The 8900-nt window shown below is 54.1% G+C and overlaps 1 long non-coding RNA gene across 1 annotated transcript; it reads right to left on the reverse strand.

Moving 5' to 3' along the window:
- Positions 1-1065: 1065 nt before the first annotated feature.
- LOC144319718 (uncharacterized) lies at positions 1066-6844 on the reverse strand. The gene is made up of 2 exons (XR_013385445.1): positions 5774-6844; positions 1066-5180 (listed from the first exon to the last, which is right to left on the reverse strand). It is a non-coding gene; the product is annotated as an uncharacterized LOC144319718 (long non-coding RNA).
- Positions 6845-8900: the final 2056 nt, after the last annotated feature.

Raw genomic sequence — 8900 nt, forward strand, 5'->3', positions numbered from 1 at the left:
CTCCTGAGGGTGAACAGCAGCTGTGTGGGGGTGCCCGGCACTCGGCAGGCTTTGGGAAAGTGGTTATTATTACTCTTTTTGAAGCCGTTTTATTATTATTTTTTAAAGATTTTATTTGTTTATTTGACAGAGAGAGAGAGAGATTGTGCTCAAGTAGGGGGAGCGGCAGGCAGAGGGAGAGGGAGAAGCCACCTGCCCGCTGAGCAGGGAGCCCGATCTGGGGCTCGATCCCAGGACTCCGGGATCATGACCTGAGCCCAAAGGCAGATGCTTAACCAGCTAAGCCACCCAGGTGTCCCCTTAACTTTTTTATTTTGAAAAATTAAAAGCCTACAGAAAGGTTGCAAGAATAGTGCAATGAACACTCACCCTCCGCCCAGGTTCACCAATTGCTAGTCTTCCGCTCCATTTGGCTCACTCTCTCCCCTCCCTACACACATACTTTTTTAAATTTCTAAACCATCTGAGAGTTCCATGAATACACCATGACAGTTGACTGCCCTCTAGTTCAGCATGCATCTCCTAAAACATGACGGTCCCCGTGAGAGAGGTTCTGGAACATGAGCAGTACTGAACACTGAGTCCTGCCCGCTGGCAACCTCAATGCCCCTTCAGTGCCCAAGCAGAAACCAGGAAGGCTCCCTGGAGGAGGTGGGGCTTGGGCTCAGCTAATTGGCTGGCTCGCTTTTTTTCTTTTTAAAACAGACTTTATTTTTTTAATTTATTTTTTCAGTAGGTTTCACACCCAGCCTGGGACTTGAACTCAAGACCCTAAAATCAGGAGTCACATGATCTACTGACTGAACCAGCCAGGCACTCCAAAATGGACTGTACTTTCTTGAACAGTTTTAGATTTTTTTTTTGAACAGTTTTAGATTTACAAAAATTGAGGAAATACTACAAGAGTTCCCATATCATCCCCACACTCAGGTTTAACAGTTTTATTTTAATTCCAGTTCTCCTATTATTAACTTCTTGCATTGGTATGGCATATTTTTTCAGTTAATGAGCCAATATTGATACATTATTGTTAACCAAGACCCATACTTTATTTTGATTTCCAGGTTTTTAAAATTTTTTAAAAGATTTTATTTATTTATTCATGAGAGACACACAGAGAGAGGCAGAAACATAGGCAGAGGGAGAAGCAGGCTTCCTGTGGGGAGCCCGATGCGGGACTCAATCCCAGGACCCCAGGATCACCACCTGAGCCAAAGGCAGACACTCAACCACTGAGCCATCCAGGTGCCCCAATTTCCAGTTTCTACCTAAGGGTCTTTTTCTCCTCCAGGATCCATCCAGGACACCACATGACGTCCAGTCATTGGTCATTGTGTCCCGCGAGGCTTCTCTTGGCTCCGACAGTTTCTCAGATTCTCCTTGTTTGGGGGGACTTTGACAGTTTTGAAGGGTTCTGATCAGATATTTTGTAAGATGCACCTCGATTGGGATGGGTCTGATGTTTTCTCATTATTAAACTGGGACTATTTTGGAGGGAAGCAAGATCACAGAGGGAAAGTACAATTTTTTTTCACATACTATCCAGGATATAGACGACCAACATGGTTCATGGCTGTTGGTGTTGACCTTGACCACCTGGCTGGGAGAGTGTTTGTCAAGTTCTTCTACTCTATAAATTTTCTCCCCCTTCCCGGACTGTTCTCTTTGGAAGGAAGTGACTTTGCAGCCCACATTTGAGGCGAGGGGGTTATGCTTCCCCTGAAGGAGAATGAAGCCTTTACATACATTTTTTGGGAACTTTTCTGTTTCTCTTTTCCTCCCTTTACGTATTCAATCATTTATTTCTTTTTTTAAAGATTTATTTATTTATTCATGAGAGACACAGAGAGAAAGAGGCAGAGACACAGGCAGAGGGAGAAGCAGGCTCCATGCAGGGAGCCCAATGTGAGACTCGATCCGGAATCCCCAGGATCACACCCTGGGCCAAAGGCGGTGCTAAACCACTGAGCCACCCGGGCTGCCCCAATCATTTATTTCTATTACTATCTGCCTTGTTTTTTTCACTCATGTCCGGTGATACTAAGAATTCAGTAGCTAGCCATTGACACCTGTTCAGACACATGTGGGCTCCTCTTGGGAGAGTCAGGGAGCAGGAGGTGGTCATCCTGCTCTCAAGGAGCTCCCGGCCTAGTAGTAGGTGGGTGGGTGGGGGCAACAGAAGCCACATCCACACGCACCGTGGCAGGCACTCCAACAGGGGTGATCACAAGCATGTGGGCAAGATCGCGGGCCATCCCTGAGCAGCCCTAGAGCTGGCATTTGAAGGATGAGGTGGGCTTTGCCATGTTGGCAAAATGATGAATGTGCTCCTCGGGCAGAGGCCTCTGTCTGTGCAAAGGTAGGAGGCTTGAGAAGGATGCAGTATGCTCAGAGCGAGGTGATAAGGGACAAGTGGCCAGTGGACATGGTGGCCGGCCAGGACATCAGGACATTAGGATATGTGGCAGGAGAGGAAGGCTGGGCCAGAGCCTGGGTAGACTTTATGGTCTGCTACCGGGATTGGACTTCTTGTAGCTCACTTGGGGCACCCGGGAAGGCTTCTGCAGTGAGGGCCAGCGTGTGTCTCAACGTCACCGTGGCCTTGGGTGTGGAGGATGAGGCCGCCAGAGGCCAGTGAGGAGGCTGGGGTGGGGGATTCTTGCCTACACCAGTTTGTGTTTGTTCCTTCTCCTATCCCGGCTGCCGGCCTCCACTGGCCAGGCTGGGACTAGGGTGGGAAGGGAGACAGGAGCCTCTGAGAGGCAGAAGCCCTCCCCGACGTAGAAGCCAATGTCAAGAAGAGCCTGGGTTTGGTGTTCTGGAGTAGAGACAGCCTGAAAGGACGGGGAAGAGGTGCCTCCATGGGGAGGCCAAGATTTAGGGGGCTGTGGGCCGTGACAGGGAAGCCCCCACTGTGTGCTCCTGCTACACGCCCGCCAGTGCTATTCTCAGGAACAGGTGATACCTTTTAGGTGATGGCCGTATGGTTCCTGGCTAGTGATTTCTGATTCCTCCATGTAGCTGGGAGGCCACACACAGCTGGCCTGGAAGTCAGGGCCTGGCAATTGCTGATGGGACAAGGAGGGACTCCTGGGGGTCCTGGGACGGAGGGGATCCCTGGGTAAAGAAGGAGCTGCAGAAAGGAGCAAGGTTCGATTTCCTGCCAGCCTGCCAAGATGGTAAAGGCTGGAAGAAGGTGATTGAAAGCAAAGAAGGGAAAACTCGGGAGCCTGGCTGCATGCCCACGTGTGTGTAGGGAGCTTCTTACTGCCTGGGTGGCAAGGCCTGGCCTGGGTCGGCTGCGCGGGGGTGGGGGTGGGGGAGCCATGGAGTGAGGGTGGTGAGACCCTGCCCCCTGGGCATCTGTGGCTCCCCTGGCCTCACTGGAGAGAAGCAGGAGGGTGTGCGGAGGGAAGAGGGGAGGGCACGACTGAATGCTGTGGGTGGGTACTTGGGCACACCTCCGAGGTTCAAACCATGCAGGTGAGGCCCTGCCATAAAAACAATATTGAAAAAGAAAAAAAGTTCAAACCACAAGTGTGGCTGCCCCAGGCTTGACCCCACCTCCCGCTCCCCAGCTGTTGGGGCAGGTTGGTCGCGTGCCCTTCCTCGGGGCTAGATCTCTCAGGGGCCAGGAGCCACAGGGAATGAGGGCTGCTGGCTGGGCTGGGTCCATGGGTGCACCCGGCAGGAGGACCAAGATCTGGCAGCTGGACTGATGGGGTCCAAAGATGCGGGGGGTGGTGGTGGTGGTGGCCAGGATCTGTGGGTGGGGTCCACCCCATCCGGGCCAGAGGCATGCAAGTGGGAGAAAGGCTGAAGGAGGAAGGCCAGGCCTTGGGGCCTCTGCACTGGAAGGGTAGTGCAATGTGATCTCTGAGTCACCTGGGGTTGGGGTGAGATGCCACTCAGGATTCCTAGACTATGGATAGTTTTGTCCCTGGCCTATCACTGCTGACTCACCAGCTGCCAGACTGGGAGTCCCCAGGTCAGCCTGTTGGTTTCTCTCTCCCTCTCGATGTGTCATAGAAACAATGACTTCTCTGCTCTGTTGTCAGCAGGTGTGTACCCTGCCCCAGCTGCTTGGAGGGCAGGGGTGCTGAGTTCCAGGGTCCTCTGAGGCTCCCACCAGCAGGGGTGGAGAGGAAGCAGGTTGGGACGACCCCAGCCCCTGGTTCTGCCCACTGGACACAGGGCCTAGCCTAGCCCAGGGCCAGTGGGCTGCTCTGGGGGTCCAGGCTGGTTCTGGGTCAAGATGATGTCCTCCTACCCCCATGCAGCCCCATCTCCCCTGCCCTGAGGCTCCTTCTTCTACCTGAAAGCAGGGCAGCCCTCCTGTCTCTCATTCTCCAATTAACCTGCCACACTGGCCCAGGTACCTCCCCACCAAGTCACAGCTGGCTGGGCCTGCCCTTGTTCAAAGCCTGTCTGTGGCTCTGTGGTGCCCCCAGAGTCCTGGGCTGGGCACTCAAGGCCTCCCCTGATGGTGCCCAACTTGGTTTCCAGCCCAGCTCCATCATCTGTTGGCTCCAGATCCCACAAACTGGCCCCCACCCCAGGATTCTCTCTTCTACCTGCCAACTTCTCCAGGAAGCCTACCCTGGGCCCCCAGGAGGAGCTGGCCCTTTCCTTTGCAGAGTTCACACAGAGCTGGCCTCTCTGGTGTAGGAAATCGTCTAGTCAGATCTGGGGGCCTTGAGGGCAGGTGCCAGCCAGATTCCCCACTGAGCTCCATGTCCAGCCCTGGGCTTTTCCAATGCAGGAGAGAGGGTGGACACAGGGGACAAGCCCCAGAATCAGGCAGGGCTAGCTGTAAATTCCGGTCTTGTCATTATTCTGGTGGCCCTGCAGGTCACATCAGTTTTCGGAACCTCAGTTTTCCCATCTCTAAAATGGGAATGATGATACTCCCACAGACTTCTGTAGTAAGAGAAGATTATTTCTCATAATACTAAGGCCCTCAGCCTAATGCCTGGCCCATGTCGGGTCCTTGAAAACTATTTGCTGACCAGCTGACTGCAGGAGTCTGGTGGAAGCAGGTTCTCCAGGTGGGGAGGGGTGGGGCTGGGGAAGACTAACTCCTCCATCAGAGTAGAGTCCTCAGGAATCCGCTGGCCTTTAGGATCCTCCTTCCACTGCTTCTGGAAAATGAAGACAAGTCCCGCAGAGACAGGGGTGCCCTGAAGGGAGGAGGGGGCACAGTGGGGGAGGGACAGGGGTGAGTGGGAAGCAGGTCTCATGTCTGGGGCCCGGGATGGACCTGAGGAGTAGGGCCATAGCCCATGGACGGCTGGACAGTGGGGTGGGATGGTGAGGATGGCCAAGGTCCCCATAAATGGAGGGCTCTTTGAAACTACCACACTGAAGCGGGGATCCAAGGCCCAAATTTAATGGGAAATACTTAAAAATTCAGCCCCGTCCTCTCGTAAGTCTTCCCCTCACAGAATCCTTGCCCCCTCTGACCCTCTAAGCAAGCACGGTCAGGGGGCCTCCAGCCCCTTCCTCTCTCTGAACCCATCCCTGTCCCTCTGCCGCTGGCAGCAGGCAGCAGTGTGGCCTGGCCTCTCTCCCCTGGAGCTGCCACCCTCCACCCCCACCTTCTCCCTCAGCCCACGTGGGGCCCCAGCCTGGGGGCAGCACAGGCTCAGCCAGTCTGGCCAGGCTGGGCAGTCAGGTCTCCTGGGCAGCCAGGCCTGTCATTACCCCATCCTGAGCCTGTGGGGAGGATGGCCGCTGGACTGGGCTGCCAGGCCAAGGGCCAAGGGCTACTCACTCAGCTTGGGGCTCGGCCTTCACTTCTGAGCCTGGGAACTGTGGCTTTCTGGGGCCTGTCCTGGGTCCACCAGACTGCTGTTGGGGTGGCCAGAAGAATCTCAGTGGGCTGACTGAGGAAGGAAGACTCCATGTCTTCCTTGAGCCTCCCAGTGCCTGGGAAAGAGGCATTATATTTCTCCTTACCCAGATGAAGAAATCAGTTGAGAGAATTTAATTCTGTTGCTCAATGTCACAGAACGTGTAATGGCAGACCTGGGACTCGACCCAAGGAGGGCTGGGGTTATTTCAGATGAGAGCCACAAAGGGACCATCACATCCTCCCCCAGATTCTGAAAGTGCTAGTGGAGTGGGAGCCACCCTGGGGAGATCCCTGTTGCTGCCAGAGCCATGCAGGAGGTGGCCAGTCCACCCCGGCCCAGATCTGGAAGTGACCACCTGTTGCTGGAAGCCTCCCTCCCGGAGATCTGCCTTGGAACAATTCAGGGAGATGGCTCTGAAGTGACCTGGTGACACTATCTGTACACTCACCAAAGACTGTGACCATTCCATTGCAGATTATTTACTGACATTTAAACATTTTAGAACTTAATGGCATTGTCTGTGGTTAAAAAAACAGGATCTTGGGTGCCTGGGTGACTCTGTGGTTGAGAGTCGGCCTTTGCCTCAGGGCGTGATCCTGGGGTCCTGGGATCCAGTCCTGCTTCTGGCTCCCACTTCTGCCTGTGTCTCTGCCTCTCTCTCTGTGTCTCTCATGAGTAAATAAAATCTTAAAAAACAAATAAGCAAATAAACCACAGGATCTTAACTTGGCCATGGGCTGAGAAGTTTGTGAACTTCTGCAGAAGTAAATAGTTTTTTATTTTAAGATTTTATTTATTTATTCATGAGAGAGAGAGAGAGAGAGGCAGAGACACAGGCAGAGGGAGGAGCAGGCTCCATGAAGGGAGCCCGTCATGGGACTCGATCCTGGGAATCCAGGATCAGGCCCTGAGCCAAAGGCAGACGCTCAACTGCTGAGCCACCCAGGCGTCCCAAGTAAATAGTTTTGGACCAACTTTCAGCTAGACTAATTTTTTTTTTAATTTTTATTTATTTATGATAGTCACAGAGAGAGAGAGAGAGGCGCAGAGACCAGGCAGAGGGAGAAGCAGGCTCCATGCACCGGGAGCCCGATGTGGGATTCGATCCCGGGTCTCCAGGATCGCGCCCTGGGCCAAAGGCAGGCGCCAAACCGCTGCGCCACCCAGGGATCCCTCAGCTAGACTAATTTTTGAGCTGTGAAGCTGTTTCTTAAAAAAAAAACAACAAAAAACCCTGCTTGATTTTATAAGGATTGAAATGTTATGTTTGGGGTGTGTGGGGAAGGGGTGGGGGAATAATTCTGAGCTGGCTCTAGGAAACAAGGAGTAAAGGTCCCAATCCTGGTCTGGTCTGCTTGGCCCATAGAGATTCTTCTGGCCATCCTGGTAAGGGTCTGGTGGGCCGGACACAGTCCCTAGAAGGACACAGGCTATGGGCTCAGTAGGCAGCAGAATGGCCAGGTTTGGGTGGGAGACTGTAGCTGTCCTTTTCCTAGGGATGCCCAGGAGTGGGAGCAGGGCACAAGATGTATATGTGTGTGGGGTGGTGGTGGTGGTGGGGGGTTGTAATCCTGGGCTTGCTGAGCTCCTCAGGCTCTGGGGACCAGGAGTCTAAGAAGTCCCTGCTCCCACCTGGTGTGAGTGGGACCAGAGCCGAGGGATGGCTTGGTCATCCTCACGGTACTGCACTTTCCAGCTGACAAGGCATTTTCACATCCTCATTCACTTGACAGCTGTCTTCGTTAGGGGAGGAACGCCGATGTCCTCATTTGACAAAGAGGGAAGTTGAGGCTGAGAGGGAACCGGCCTCTCCAAGGTCACATGGCTGGCAAGATGCTTATGGGGTGGACAGGGATGGGTGAACTGATCTGGGGAGAGGGATGACCTTGATAAAAACCAGCATGTCTGATACAATTCCATGGGCATAAAATTATACAGTGAATATTGGGAGAAAGAAAACGAAGTGAGTGCCAACCCTGCCCTCCTCACCCCAGAGGCAAAGATGACGGATGGCAGACCCATCAGAAGATGGCACTAGGAAGCGCTAGCCACGCTGTTGGGGGTGGCAAGCTCGGGGAGCCAGAGCACAGGCAGGAAGTGTCTGGTCTCTGTGGGGTTTTTCCTGCAACAGGTGGGTGGGACCCCGCCAGTGCCTCCTGGCACCAGTCAAACCTCCACAAATATTTCTCCAGCTCCACTCATGTGCAGAGCTGCTCACGGTCCTCGGGGACCCCCTCCCCCAGCTCCCATTCCTTCTGCACACCTGGGCTTCCCGTCCACCTCGTCCACCTCGCCGGCTCTGGGCTCCTCCTGCACCTGCCCTTCCCCTGTGCGCAGCCCCTCCCCCGCCTCTGATGTGCTTGGCTGAACTGGGCAGGGAAGGACAGCTTTAGTCACTTCTTTAGGCCACAAGTGGAAAGTTCTAGGGCCCGTATGCCCCCTCCCCCACTCCTATTTCTCCAAGTGCCAGTTGGCTGTGTCCCAAGAAAACAAGGGCAGGAAGTCGGCAGGGGTGGGGTGGGGTCTGTCCATTTGGCCAGCCCACTTCTGGACTCAGCTTACTGAAGGCCTGGGACCATGGGTAAGGGGCACCTGAGTAAGTAGGCTCTGATGACGGAGTGCCCATCCTGTCCTGGGCAAGCTCTTGGCCTTCTCTGGGTCTCAGTTTACCCATCTGTACAAAGGCTGTAAGAGTCCCTGCCCTAGTTACTCTCGGGAGGCTGTGATGAGGTCATCACAGGAAAGCACTCATTGTCAGTCTCGAAGGGTACTTATTTCTGTTGTTCAGCCCACAGGCCTCCACGTGTGCTGTTCCTCTGAGCCTTGTAAGGAAAACCCAGTAGGTGTGGTCCAGGCAGAAACCATCCCTGTTTACATTGCTTGCTGTGTATGCCTGTGGGGGGTGGAGAGGGGAAGTGTAGGGGAGGGTGGGGTGGGAATTTGGGAACCAGAATGCCTCCTGCCTTCCTGAGTGCCTTGGGCATTCATTGAGCACCCCTGCTTCTGTCCTCGGGGAGCCCCCCACCTCGCAGACGGGCCAGCTGT

This window comes from Canis aureus, chromosome 8 (assembly GCF_053574225.1).
Source record: "Canis aureus isolate CA01 chromosome 8, VMU_Caureus_v.1.0, whole genome shotgun sequence".
Classification (NCBI taxonomy): domain Eukaryota; kingdom Metazoa; phylum Chordata; class Mammalia; order Carnivora; family Canidae; genus Canis; species Canis aureus.